Source organism: Penaeus chinensis, chromosome 10 (assembly GCF_019202785.1).
Source record: "Penaeus chinensis breed Huanghai No. 1 chromosome 10, ASM1920278v2, whole genome shotgun sequence".
In the NCBI taxonomy this organism is placed as follows: Eukaryota; Metazoa; Arthropoda; class Malacostraca; order Decapoda; family Penaeidae; genus Penaeus; species Penaeus chinensis.
This window is the reverse complement of record NC_061828.1, coordinates 7561178-7575762: the sequence shown is the minus strand read 5'-3', so window position 1 is coordinate 7575762 and position 14585 is coordinate 7561178. Positions and strand designations below refer to the sequence as shown.

The 14585-nt window shown below is 41.0% G+C and overlaps 3 non-coding genes across 3 annotated transcripts; all 3 read right to left on the bottom strand.

The window, feature by feature from the left end:
* Positions 1–1943: 1943 nt before the first annotated feature.
* On the bottom strand, positions 1944–2016 carry Trnat-agu. Its single transcript has one exon. It is a non-coding gene; the product is annotated as a tRNA-Thr (tRNA).
* A 7451-nt stretch (positions 2017–9467) lies between these two features.
* Positions 9468–9540, bottom strand: Trnat-ugu. The gene has a single exon. It is a non-coding gene; the product is annotated as a tRNA-Thr (tRNA).
* A 2512-nt stretch (positions 9541–12052) lies between these two features.
* Positions 12053–12125, bottom strand: Trnat-agu. Its single transcript has one exon. It is a non-coding gene; the product is annotated as a tRNA-Thr (tRNA).
* Positions 12126–14585: the final 2460 nt, after the last annotated feature.

Sequence of the window (14585 nt, the reverse complement as noted above, 5' to 3'; positions counted from 1 at the left end):
GATGTTTCGAAACCCTCCTATTCCAAGCAACACAGGCTACATTATTTGGGTGTCCGGGATAGAATTCGAAACTTATTTGACAAGAGTTTTGACTGTGATTATATGGTCCATGTTAAATCTAATACATGTTGCTAGTGTGCACTGAAGAATCCAAAGCCTCTCACTTGTATGTATTTAACTGAGAGATGTTTCTTTTTTCTGTATTTTGTTTATAATTGAAAATAATTTTGTGTTGGTGTGACCCCCCCCCCCCCCCCCAAGTATCTCTAAGCGACAAAAAGGTATCTGCACCAATCTGTGCCTTGTGTAAATGAAAGTTCAGATGTTAGTGTACAAATTTCCAAGAGTTCTTTTCCTGCTGATTCAGAGAGACCCATTCTTCGTTTGAGGGCTTACAAGGGTGTATATATGTGTGTATGAGAATAAACTTAGCCCAACTTTTTAGTAAGTTTTATGCAAATTAACCCACTTCTCGGGGCAACATCATTTAGACAGTGCATTAAATAAAATGATTATTTTTACCTTGTAAAGGTTAGTAAAGAATTCGACCATACTTACCCTTAGTTCATTTAAACTGTGCCAGGGGAAACTTTCATTAACCAAATCCATGTTGCCCGAGTTGGAAACATACCAGCAGTTGAGGGTGTCTTTATTAAACATCTTCCTTTTCATATATATGTACAGGTGGCTCCAAGACAAACGAGTGTTGACTGACAAATTATACACTGATATTGCCTGTGACAATGCTATAGATTTTTTAAGGATGACGACTCATGATAGACTGGTTATCTTTTCTGATACCAACCTCAGACTCACAATCAGCAAAAGGTTTCAAGGAGAGCAACACTTTTTGTTCTACCACTTGCTGAAACGCGAACTGACTGCTGATTAAGCATGGACTATGTGTCATTAGCTTATTATGTCTCTGTTCTTCCTGTTAAGCTTTCTCCGTAACATAAAGGACAGTGATCACTCCAAGGAGAATCGAACTCCTGGCCTCTCCTGGTTTACTAGACCAGCACTCTAGCCACTGAGCTATGGAGACTTCCTTTCACAAAGTCAGAATAAGGAGACATATAGTAAGTGAAATGGTTATGTAGCACTTATGGGTTTATCTTATTTCTTTTAAAAAGAATGAGCCAATTACTCTATCATGCTGTTATAGCTTACTACTCTTTGGGCGTCTTTTACAGCAGCAATAAGCTCGGGACGTTAAGAAAAACTGGGATTAACTGAGTGACAGTGTAACATTTTATAAAGAGTATATATATATAATATATATCAGTTTAGGAATATATATCCAATTAATTCCCACTAGGCTGTCTGTTATAAGAGTAAGCAGTAATGTGAACAGGAAAAACTCTGAATGAGGATTACATATTTTTTAATGTATTTACTGAAACTCTGTAGGTGGATATGTCATCAAGCAATGAAAATCCAACATGGTTTTAAAATTTTGTAATCAAGAAAAAAGGTTCTCATCGCCATGTATACATCCAATTACATTAGTCAATTTCGACTTTTTTGAGACCAGAACCCACTGTATGCATTCCCAAATTACTCATGGCCTACTATCTTTGAACTTTATTGCTATATGCTTCAGCAATATCTGACATATTTGTGTTCTCGATTCACTCCACATCTCGATATCACATTTTTGGGTATGGTTAAACGCAATTTCTGGTATCTCATACTTCGTGGTCCACATGTGTATTATGTAATATATGTCCTCGATTTCAGATTGAAGTTGGTAAGCCTGATGATTAAAATCTGTCATATTGGCATGTTAAATTGACCCATGTTAAATTGCTTCCTCTATTATTTAAAATACATACATGTCTTGATAAATATATCATATTCGTTACCTTTAAACAGCGATTGCAAGATGTATGTGAACTCCAGATGAGTTGCCATGGTTTAAATATAAAGAACCATTATCACACTGCCTCCAAGGAGGATCGAACTCCTGACCTCTGGTTTACTAGACCAGCGCTCTAGCCACTGAGCTATGGAGGCTTACCTGTACAGTTTATTCAACAAGTGTGACCCATGTATAGGTGAACCATTTATGGATGTTTGGAATCAGAAAAATTAACCATTCTATTATGCCCCCTTAACGGAAGCCGCCTTGCCGCGGTGGGGGGGCTTGAGGTCCCAATGAGCTGGTGAGCCAGACCAGAGGGCTACCCATACTGGAGGGGTCACCAGTGAGGGATGAGACAAAATGGCTTCCTGGTGCACCAAGACCTATGAGAGGGGATGGTGCACAGATGGTTCATTCAATCTTGGGCCAGGGAGAACTCTTCCACGTGTCTTTGCCTTGCGTGGCGTCCCGTATTATCAGGAGACAGGAGTCCTGGAGGTTGAGCGATGGTGCACGCTGCACCCTGCAGCTAGCAACACACCTTTTTGGTCCTCTATTCTGGTTAGACGGGTGGCTTGATCAAGGCCCGGTCAAGTCAGTTGGCTGGTCAAATATGGCTAAGGTCAAGCAGTCACTGTCCAGTCGGTAGAGCACAGGTCCTGCGACTACTATCAGCACTGTAATAGTGATTGCGTATATTTCCTAACTGTGGCTGTTGGGAAAATTTGAGTCCCGATTATAGCTTCCCCTCGTTAGACTCCATGGTGTGTTGTGGGGTGAGGAAATGAAGATTTATAATTTGTATGATTTCTGCAAATTTACAAAGAACTTGCTCTCTCCCTGACGACCTTCGCAATCCCCCGGCCAATCCCTCTGGAACATCACATATTGTCACTCTGGAACCTTACCAGATTCCAAAGGGCAAGAATGGAGATCATAAGGGTTCCCGAGCTCCCAAACCTGGTAAGAAGGAGAAAAGTCCTCCTCAATCCATTAAGGAAATCTTACCTGGTAAATATGAAAGTGTATCATATAGTAGATTTCTAGTAGTGAAGACCATTGATGGTGTATCTATCATGGATCTTGATATTTTTTAAGCACATCGGAAGATAGTTGAGGTATGTAAACGTGATCCTCGCATCACCCACAGCGAGATGGTAGCCTGATAGTTGAGGTTTCGTCACCAGACAAGAGTGACCGTCTACGTGCAATATGCGACATTCCTGGGGCTCAAGTCTCATGTTCTCCTCACAAAACAATCAATCAGTGTAAGGGAATTGTCTTTTCCCGAGACTTGATGAGGTATTCTGAGGAGAAACTGTTAGAAGAACTAATGAATTTTAATGTAGTGGCAGTAAAACGTTTTAAGAAGAAAGTTGATGGTTTGGAACAGTCGACCGATACCAACTCTTCTTCTTACTTTTGAATCGTTAGTCCTACCTGAATCGGTTAAATTGGCATGGTACCACCTCAAGGTAAAGCCATATGTGCCCAACCCTCTGCGGTGCTTCCACTGCCAGGAATATGGTCATGGAGCCAACACTTGCCGTTTTAAGGAAAATGGACAACCAAGGGTATGTGCGAAATGTGGTACAACAGGTCATCAAGGAGATAATAACTGTCCAGGTCCATATGCTGTTACCACTGCAAAGATCATGAAGCTTCTTCTAAGCAATGTAAAAGGTACAAGTTTGAAAAAGAAGTATTGGTAATAAGGAGCAAGGAGAAAGTTAGTTTTGCAGAAGCAAAGCGACGTGCTCGTGTGCTGTTTGCACAGCCGGGTAAGTCCTTTGCCACAGTTCTAGCAATCCTCCTTCCCGCCATCCCTTACCCTCCAGTACCTCTAACACCACACATACTGCCACTACTTTTAAACCTCAGTCCGCAAATGCTGAAAGTGCCTCTGTTGAGTTGTTGCACCAGAAACGGAGTAGGAGTGAAGGGTCTATTGAGGAGACTCCTCCCAAAGTAAGATCTTTGGAGCCATCAGTTAAGGCTCCAAAGGCCTCAACAGTGACAGCTTCAGCTGCCACCACATCCACATGGGCCTCTGCTGCTAGGCAGAATCCCCCTGAAGTATCAGGTATGCCCTTTGCACAGGCAGAGGAATCCTGAGCCTGTTCAAAAGACTCTTCATAGAGTCGGGTCTTTGGAGCCACCAGGCAGGGCTCCTGAGGCTACCACATCCACAGGGGCCTCCGCTGCTAGACAGAATGCTCCTGAACCGAAGGCTGAACAGAAACGACACACAGTGTCGTTCTTCAGTAGCACTGCAGCAGAACTTCCATACAACTTGTCATTTTTGCGCAAGGAGATGGACTCTGCTTTGCAGCTCTGCCGTAAGATGATGAATGCTTCCTTCCATCCTTTGCCCAAGCAAAGAAATTCTGAGCCTGTCCACAGGAAGCCTGTGGAAACTAGTTCCACAGTTAAACAACCCATCAAAAGGTACTCCCAAGATGCTGGAAAGAAACAGCCTAAAGGTGTGGGGCGGGCCCTAACCACAGGTGCTGCCAAACACCTTATGAAGTAGTTTGTCAACCTGAAGAACTGGATACCTTAATCCAATGGAAATGTCAGGGAATTCATGCAAAATAGGAAGAACTGCAACATCTGATAGCTTCATGTAATCCAGTTTGTGTATCCCTACGAGAGATTATGATCAGGGAAAATCATCCAATTTCCCTGAGAGGATTCTAAGTTTAAGCCCATTATGGGATCTTTGATAATGGACCTCATGGAGGAGTAGCAGTGATGGTACGTCAGGAGATTCCCTTCCAGGCCATCCACCTGCAGGTGAAGGCTGTGAGAATAGGCTTGACACGACCTTACACTGTTGCATCCATCTACCTCCCTCCACATAATCTCAACATAGATGATTTGGAAGATTTACTTGGGCAGTTGCCTCATCCATTTCTACTCTTGGGAGACTTCAGTGGTCGGCATCACCTCTGGGGAGACACTTTGTGCAACCCTCGAGGAAGGGCCTTGGAGTCCTTGTTCTCAAGAGTAGATGCAGTTTTACTGAACAGTGACGTACCCACACATTTCCAAATTCAAACTGGGACATTCTCCAATACTGACCTGTCAATTGGTTCACCTGATTCACAGTTAAATTTCACTTGGCAGGTCATGGACGACTTACCTAGAAGTGACCACTATCCAATACTTTTGGAGAGGTGAATGATATTCCAGCCAATGGAGAGCAGAGATAGCGACTTGAACATGCAGACTGGAATATTTTTAGATCAACTGCAGTATTGCAAGGATCTGTGAATGATTTCCAGTGTGTTCAAGATGCTGTTAATCACTTCACATCACGAATTCACCTTGCAGCAGAAGCATCAATTCCCAGAAGTAGTGGGCAGTACCGTCGACCTCCGGTACCATGGCCTGATGAATGCCAACAAGCTGTCAGGGCAAGAAAAGCTGCATTAAGGCAGTTGAAACGACGCCCAAGCGATGTAACCTTGATCCAGTACAAAAAGACCCAAGCCAAGGCCAGGTAAGTGCTAAAGGAGGCTAGGCGGACGTTGTGGAGACAATATGTCCCCTTAATTAACTATGGGACCCCTTAGCATGGATATGGGACAAGGTGCGCAAGGTCGCTGGAAAGAGCACATCCATATCACCACCTGCTCTGAAAATAGATGGTATAATCCTGACAGACAAAACAGATGTTGCAAATGAGCTGGCAAAATCCATGGCAGAGATCTCCTCTGGAGCGTCTTACACTGCCCGATTCTCCACTCTTCGGGCTGAACAGAAACGACACACAGTGTCGTTCTTCAGTAGCACTGCAGCAGAACTTCCATACAACTTGTCATTTTTGCGCAAGGAGATGGACTCTGCTTTGCAGCTCTGGCGTAAGACTGCCCCTGGAAATGATATTCCATACCAAATGATATCTCACTTACCGGAGTTCCCAAACGTTCCTGTTGGATCTATGTAATAGGATCTATAGGGAGGGCACAGTGCCATCCACATGGAAAGAAGCTATAATCATTCCTGTCCCTAAACCTGGCAAGGATGCTTCTATACCAGGGAATTATAGACCAATTTCTCTTACCAGCTGCATCTGCAAGTTGATGGAGAAAATGGTAAACTTCAGGTTGGCATGGCTGCTAGAAAAGGAAAACGTGCTGACCCCATATAAATATGGATTTAGAAAACTGAGATCGATCACAGATGCACTTGTAAGGATGGAAACTGCTATACAGAATTCCTTCACACAGCGACGTCATATGTTAGCAGTCTTCTTTGACCTTGAAAAGGCTTATGATACTACTTGGAAGCATGGCATACTCATGAAGCTGTATGACATTGGATTAAGAGGAGCATTGCCTACCTTCATACAAAGCTTTCTTGCTGACAGGAAGTTTAGAGTGAGGGTGGGAAACAGCTTCTCTAACCTGGAAGACTAGGTAGAAGGGGTCCCACAAGGGAATGTCTTAAGTGTGACCCTGTTTGCCATTGCTATAAATGACATCGTAAAGGTCGTTCCAAGTGCTGTCTCATGTAGTCTGTATGTGGATGACTTTACACTTTACTGCTCCGGAGGAAGCTTACAGGATGTGCAAGGACACATGCAGACTTCAATAAATCAGGTTGTGCAATGGGCAACATACCATGAGTTCAAATTTTCTCCAAGCAAGACCATGGCTATGCATTTCCACAAACGGGGAAAGTTCCATCCTTCCCTCTATTTAGGAGCAAACCCACTGCATTTTGTCCAAGAGGTAAAGTACTTAGGTCTAATGTTTGACTCAAGGCTTACATTGGTGCCTCACATTAAACAGTTAAAGGTGAAAGCTACAAAAGCTCTTAGTATTTTGCGGGTTCTTTTACACCTATCTTGGGGTGCAGATCGCACAACGCTTCTGCGGCTTTACCAAGCGCTTATTTGTAGTAAACTTGACTATGGATGTGAGGCTTATTCATCTGCAACTCCCACTGTTCTCCGGATGTTGGACTCGGTTAATAATGAAGCTCTGAGAATCTGAATAGGGGCTTTCAGGTCGGCACCTGTGGAGTCCCTGTATGCTGAGACTGGAGAACCACCTCTTTCATTACACCGGGACTACATGAACCTGATTTACTACACGGGACTACAAAGGATTCCGGGATCTCCTACATCCAGATTGGTTTTCAACCCCCTTGAGGATAGCCGATCCTATGGTAGGAGAATGAGGAATCTGGTGAAAGAACTTGATTTAAATCTCACAAAGGTTCTGGCTGTTGGAACTTCCCAAGTCCCCCCTTGACTAATCAAGTCGAGCTCGATTTGGTCGGAATAGGGAAAGGGGAGAGATCCGAAGCAGAAGTCAGAGAGATATTTCTTCAACACACTTCTAAGTACCATGGATAATATGCAATATATACAGATGGTTCGAAATCTGAAAATGGTGTGGGCTTTGCAGCAGTGAACACAGAAGGAAGACTGTATCTGGCAGTCTTTCTCAATCAGCCTCGATTTTCACTGCAGAGTTACATGCCATCCTTGTAGCAGTCAAGATGACTAGAGATCTTACAAACCATTCTGTTGTAATATATTGTGACTCTCGTAGTGCCCTGCAACCAATCAAGAGCTTAAACTCGTCACATCCAGTGGTGAGGGAGGTACAAGATTGGCTTGCAGTGATGTCAGAACATAAAAAGATAACTCTGTGTTGGGTGCTAGCACATGTTGGTATCAGTGGGAACGAGCGAGCTGATCAGAAGGCCAAGGCAGCTGCAACTCAGCCCTGTGATGCACGTTTTCCTCTCCCATACACTGACTTGAAACCCAGCATCAGGAGTTGTCTTCGTGATAAATGGAGGGAACAATGGAGGCATACCTCTAGAAATAAACTGCGAGAGATTAGAGATGACCTTGGCAGTTGGGTGACCAGCATCCACCCCAACCGACAAGTAAAAGTTGTAATAACAAGGCTGAGAATCGGGCACACAAGACTGACTCATGGGCCGATGATGGCTAAAAGTGAAGCACGCTATGAGGAATGCCAAGAGCCATTAACGGTCGCACATGTAATGGAAAGATGTGCAATATTCTCAGACCAAAGGGGAAGGTACTTGTCTCCCCCATATACACTGAAAAATGTATTGGGGGAGGACTGTAACATAGAAGGTCTTACTAGTTTCCTTAGGGAAACTAATATTTTCAATAAAATTTAGTTATGCATAATGTTTAAGCAATAGTTTTTAGACATTTAGAGCATAATATTTATGCTTCGATTTTTAATATAATATTTATTGTTATTTATGACATTTACTGATAGAGTTTTAACGTTTCATATATTTTAATATTTTTTCAGTCTAACAAGGTGTTCGCCGCTGATGACCTAAGCTGATAATTTTAAATAATCAATCAATCAATCATTCTATTATGGATCATCAATCCTGCAAAATCTATAGCTTTGTTACTGGCAATATCAGTGTATAATTTGATAGTCTGAATCTCAACTAGTATTTTGTCAACTACATACCCGCTCCCATAACCGTTTGTCTTGGAGCCACCTGTACAAATATATAAAAAAGGAAGATGTTTTATTAGGATCTCCCTTGACTGCTGGTGTGTTTCCGACTCGGGCACCATGGACTTGGTTGATGAAAGCCAAGTATCCATAAAGCTGTTTCCCCTGGCACAGTGTTTAAATGAACTAGGGTTATGAATGGTAGAATTCTTTACTAACTTTTACAAAGGGGATCCGTTAAAATTGCCTTTTTACTTAATGTCCTGTCTAAATGATGTTGCCACGAGAAGTGTGTTCATTTGCATAAAAGTTAGTGAAAGGTGTGCTATGTATATTCTCTCTTTCTCTCACACACACAAACACACACATATAGTTAAATAGATAGATAACTAGAAATATGCATAGTCCTCAAACGAAGAATGGGGTCTCTATGAATCAGCAGGAAAAGAACTTTTGGAGATTTGCACACTGAGTAATATCGTATCGTAGTTCACAATTGCTGTCAATTCAATACAAACAAATGAGAGGCTTTGGATTCGTCAAAGCCCAACAGCAACATGTATTGACTTTCCATGGACAGTATAATCACAGTCAAAACCACACACACATATACTGTATATATACATATGTATACATTTATACACATATACATATATGTATACAAATATTTACATATATGTACATACATACATTGCATATATATATATATATATATATATATATATATATATGCATATACATCCTAAACAGTAGAGGCAATGTGATTTACCTTCATGGTAAAGAAAAACACAAATTCAGCCTAATTATCTGAAAACATTTGCCGCAAATGATTACAGAGGAGAATGCATTATGCCCACACAAAGATGCACTTTGTCTAGGACAATTATTTGGCTATGTACAACAGATTTTAAGGGAATCTAATGGCGCAGGAGTACTCAAGTCAATCTACAGTTTTGCAAAACTATAAGATGCAGATGTAAATAACAATAAAGTAATGAGCACCTTTACTATCGATGATCTCAAAACACGGATTTTGTAGCATTTTAAATTTTACTGCAGCATTAGCCTATGTCTGCCTCTTGTTTTCATGTTACGGTTTCTTGATAGCACAAAGGAAAATAATCACTTTCTGCCTCCAAGGAGGATCGAACTCCTGGCCTCTGGTTTACAAGACCAGCGCTCTAGCCACTGAGCTATGGAGGCTTGCTTTTTGAATTGTAAAATAAACATTACATATGTATTAACAGCTGTTTATCTCATACAGCATTTTAATCAAATCTCATAACAGTTAAATAAAGTATCATCTGCTTCATCTTAGTTAGATAAAAGTTATACAATAATATAGTAAAGTAATATAGACTATAAATTATCAACATAATTCTATGGACACAGTACTTTCCTTGTTCTGGTCAATGGCAACCTACACTGTGCCACCTAGAGCAACTACCGATTAACACGAATAGTATTTCTTATATTAATTCAGCTCTATTCTTAGTGTCCACTCATTCCCATGGGTATCAACATGCACTGGCACCCAACATAGTTATCTTCTTACGTGCTGACATCAGTGAAAACTAGATGTGATGAGTTTAAGCTCATGATTGCTTCCAAAGCACCACGAGAGTCACATCATATTACAATAGAATGGTTCCAAAGATCTCTAGTCATTCTGACTGCTGCAAGGATGACCTGTAACTCTGCAGTGAAGATCGAGGCTGCCGAAGAAACGCTGCTAACTGCAATCTTTCTCCTGCTCACTGCTGCAGAGCCCACACCATTTTCAGATTTTGAACCATCTGTATGCTCGTAAATTGCATCCGGCCCTTGGTCCAAGGGGGAACTGGGGAGTTCCTACAGCTATCACCTTGGAGATTCAACTTGAGATTTCCCACAAGATTCTTCATCCTCCCACCAAAAGATCCTCTGTCCTCAATAGGGTTGAAACCCGATCCGGATGCAGGATATCCCTGAATCCTTTGTAGTTTGTGTAGTTAATCAGGTTCGTGTAGTCACAGTGAAATGAAAGAGGTGGTCCACTCTTCACACAAAGGCACTCCACGGGTAAAGACCTGAAAGCCCCTGTGCAGATTCTGAGAACTTCATTATGAACCGAATCCAACATCCGGAGAACAGTCGGAGTTGCAGATGAATAAGCCTCACATCCATGATCAAGTTTGCTATGAATAAGCACTCGGTAAAGCCGCAGAAGCGTTGTGCAATCTGCACAAGATAGGTGAGAAAAAACCCGCAATATACTAAACTCTTTTGTAGCCTTTGCTTTTAACTGTTTGATGTGATACACTCATGTACGCCTTGAGTCAAAACACACCCAAGTACTTCACCTCTTGAACAAAACGCAATGGGTTTGCTCCTAAATAGAGGCAAGGGTGTCCTTACACATCCTGTAAGCTTCCTCTGAGCAGCAAAGTGTGAAATCATCCACATACAGACTACTCGAGACAGCACATAGAACAACCAGCAATGGCAAACAGGGTCACAGAACACTCCCTTGTGGAACCCCTCCCAGGTGATCTCCCAAGTTAGAGAAACTGTTTCCCACCAGCACTCTAAACTTACTATTAGCAAGAAAGCTTTGTACGAAGGTAGGTAATGCTCCTCTTAAACCAATGTCATACAGCTTCATCAGTATGCCATGCTTCCAAGTAGTATAGTAAGCCTTTTTGAGGTCAAAGAAAAATGCTAACGTATGACGTAGCAGAGCGAAGGAATTCTGTATAGCAGTCTCCATCCTCATAAGGGCATCTGTGGTTGATCTCAATTTTCTAAACCCATATTGATATGGGGTCAGCACGTTTGCCTTTTATAGTAAGCATGTCAAAATGAAGTTTACTATTTTCTCCATCAGTTGGCAGATGCAGCTGGTGCAATCGGTCTATAATTTCCTGGTATGGAAGCATCCTTACCAGGTTTAGGAATAGGAATGATTATAGCTTCTTTCCATGTGAATGGTACTGTGCCCTTATTGTGTTCTTATTGAATAGGCCCAATAGGAACTTTTAGAGCTCTCCGATAAGTGAGATATCATTTGGTATGGAATATCGTCACTTCCCTTCTTACGGCAGAGATACAAGCAGAGTTCATCCCCCTGCGCAAAGATGGCAAGCTGTATGGAAGTTCTGCTGCAGTCCTACTGAAGAACATTAGGCGTCGTTTCTGTTCAGCACACAGGAGGAAGAATCGTCGGCAAAGTAAGATGCTCGAGAGGAGATCTCTGCCATGAATTTAGCTAGCTCATCTTCATTTTTTTTTTTTTTTTTTTTTTTTTTTTTTTTTTTGTCTGTGAGAATTATGCCGTCTATCTTCAGAGCAGGTGGTGACACTGATTTGTACTTGCGATTTTACGTAGCTTGTCCCTTGTCCCGTACCCATGCTAAGGGGGGTCCCGGAGTTAATCGAGCAGACATATTATGTCTACATTGTCCGTCTAGCCTGCTTTAGCACTCCCCTCCCTTTAGCACAGCTTTTCTTGCTCTGACAGCTTGTTGGCATTCATCAGACCACCACGGTTATGGAAGTCAACGATAATGCCACATTTTAGAATAGATGTATGCATAAAAGTACATACTTCATAATTATGTATGTTTTTATAACAATAATACAAACAAAATTCTTTTCATTGTATTCTCTGAGTACAACTGGAACCATGTGATTGGCTAGTGTCTTGCCAATAACAAGGAAAAATAGTATCTTTCTTTGCCTCCAAGGAGAATCGAACTCCTGGCCTCTGGTTTACTAGACCAGCGCTCTAGCCACTGAGCTATGGAGGCTACTTTATATCCTCTTAAGCCTACGTTACTTATGCATGTATGGACCGCTTTTGAATGGTTGGAAATGAAACCTGCAGAACAACCCACTCGTCAAAACCCTGAGCTTCTGCCTCTCAGGAAAGAGTTCCATTCCTCAGTCATCATTACCTATTATGTTTTCCCACTGATTATTATTATCCATGCTTTCTTACATTATTCATGATTCATTGTATCACCTCCATAATTTACTTAAATTTCTAAACATCAATACTTACTTGTCAAAATACACACGCCTCCAAAATACGAGTAAAATTAAATATGGGAAATATGTGTGTGTATGCATGTATACGTATGGTTCTAAGTAAGTATACATGTATATATGTATATTTTATATATACATGTTTATATATACATACGCATGCACATATGTGTGTGTATAGAGATATAGATATATAGATAGATAGATGTATACATGTATATACATATATATATACATAAACACATATACATATTTACATGCATATATATATTTACATACATATACATATACGTACAAACACACAGTAACGATGAATTCCATATGGCTACGAATTTGTTAATTGTGTATTGATCGTACGATTACATTTGTGGCACGTGTTCTCGACATCTCCGGACGCTACTTGTCAAGCTTCCGTCCGTCAGTCATTTATTTGAAAGGCTTGAAACATTCAGGCCATTTATCAGATTTTAATGGTGGTTCAAAGGCAAGCATATATTTGCTACGTCATGTGCGTAGTTTTGTGGATGATCAGTCCTGTTGCTAGTTCTTCATACTTTTCAGAAAGTATGTTTGTTGTTAAAGATTTAAACGATGCTAACTGGACAGCCAGAAAATGTCTGAAGACAATATTCAGTCATGCTTTACACTGTACTTTCCCAAATCATCAGGAAACTAATGCTGATACTATTTTGTAGAGAAAAACATTGCAGTCAAACATTTCTCGGCTTCTGCCCTCTATCTTTTTTCTTCTTTTTTTTTGAGGGGGGGGGGATTTACTGACAGTGTCTGCCATGAGTCACACTTTGAAATTAAATCTTGAAGAGACAAGCGAAAAGGTGTCGAAACCGGGAATGCTTTGATCTTTACCCATTTACCCGTAACAAATGAAACCTTAAGATTCATAACTGTAAAAACAGTTCGCATTTATTTTCATATTATGATAGATATCATAAATATCAAGCTAGATAATAAATCATTGGTCAGTCGTGAATATAAATGTATTGTGTGATGAATTGCAACAATTTTCTGTTAACGTTTCTAGCTTTCATTTAATAATCAATGATAGTTTAGGGTTTATTAACAATCACAACGCGCTATAATCCATACTAAATTCTTTCACTGGGGAAATGAAATAGTGATCGCCGCCACAGGCTATTCGAAGGCTACAGAGAGTACAGGTGTGGCAAGTGTGAATGCGGCATGATTTGGTAAAAATGTTTCTCATTAATCAATCTGTACATGTTTGATGATCTACTTGTATACTGAATAGCGAGTTAAGTAGGCTGAGGACGAGTGCTAAGTATGGGTAAAAGAAATAAAAGAAAAGGGGACATAGAGAGCGTTTAAAATTAGGAAAAACATGTTCAAATGATGAGTGGAGCTAAATGTAGATCGGAGAGAGAAGGGAAGAGATTACAATCAAGTTTGGAAAGAGGAAAGAGGAAAGAGAAAGAAGGGGGAGGGATGAAGAGAGAGAGAGAGAGCGAGAGAGAGAGAGAGAGAGAGAGAGAGAGAGAGAGAGAGAGAGGAAGAATGGCCGAGAGAAGGAGGGAGGCAGAGAGAGAGGGGGAGAGAGAGAGGAAGAGCGCGAGAGAGAGAGCGAGAGAGCGAAAGGAAGAAAGAGAGGGAGGTGAAGGGAGAAGAGCTGTGCAAGTCAATGAGTAAGGGCAATGTAAAGAACTATAATCCGAGGCTCATTGCATAAATCACTTTTCGTAGTTAATGAACGTATTACATAAATACATACGTTTGTAATAATGTTTAAAACAAAGTGCAAATCCATATTATGCCGATCACTTGTGTACACAGTGCCATTTATACCGTGAGCTACAGGTTTGGGACCCCCTGCCCTTTGCTCTTAATTACACATTACAACAGCTGTTCTACGGAGATGATTCCACACCGTTACACCTAGCCTCGTGTCATCGTATTTGTCTTATTGTACTTTTTAATAACAGAGAAGCGTTTTTTCTAGGGTTTGCAAACGATAGCTCTACATCGAATCGGTCACTCATAGACTCTAAATGCGGCGGTTTAAATGTGTAAATCGTAACCAATATAATCAACGTTTTTTTATGGTCACATGAGTAATGCGTGTTATTTCTTGTGTATGTGCTAAGGTTTTTATGTTCTTAATAGTTCTATATCATCAGAAGGAGTTTTTCAATAGCAGTATTTGAATATTTCCAGAATTGTGAATTCATCCACAGCCTGTCTACTCC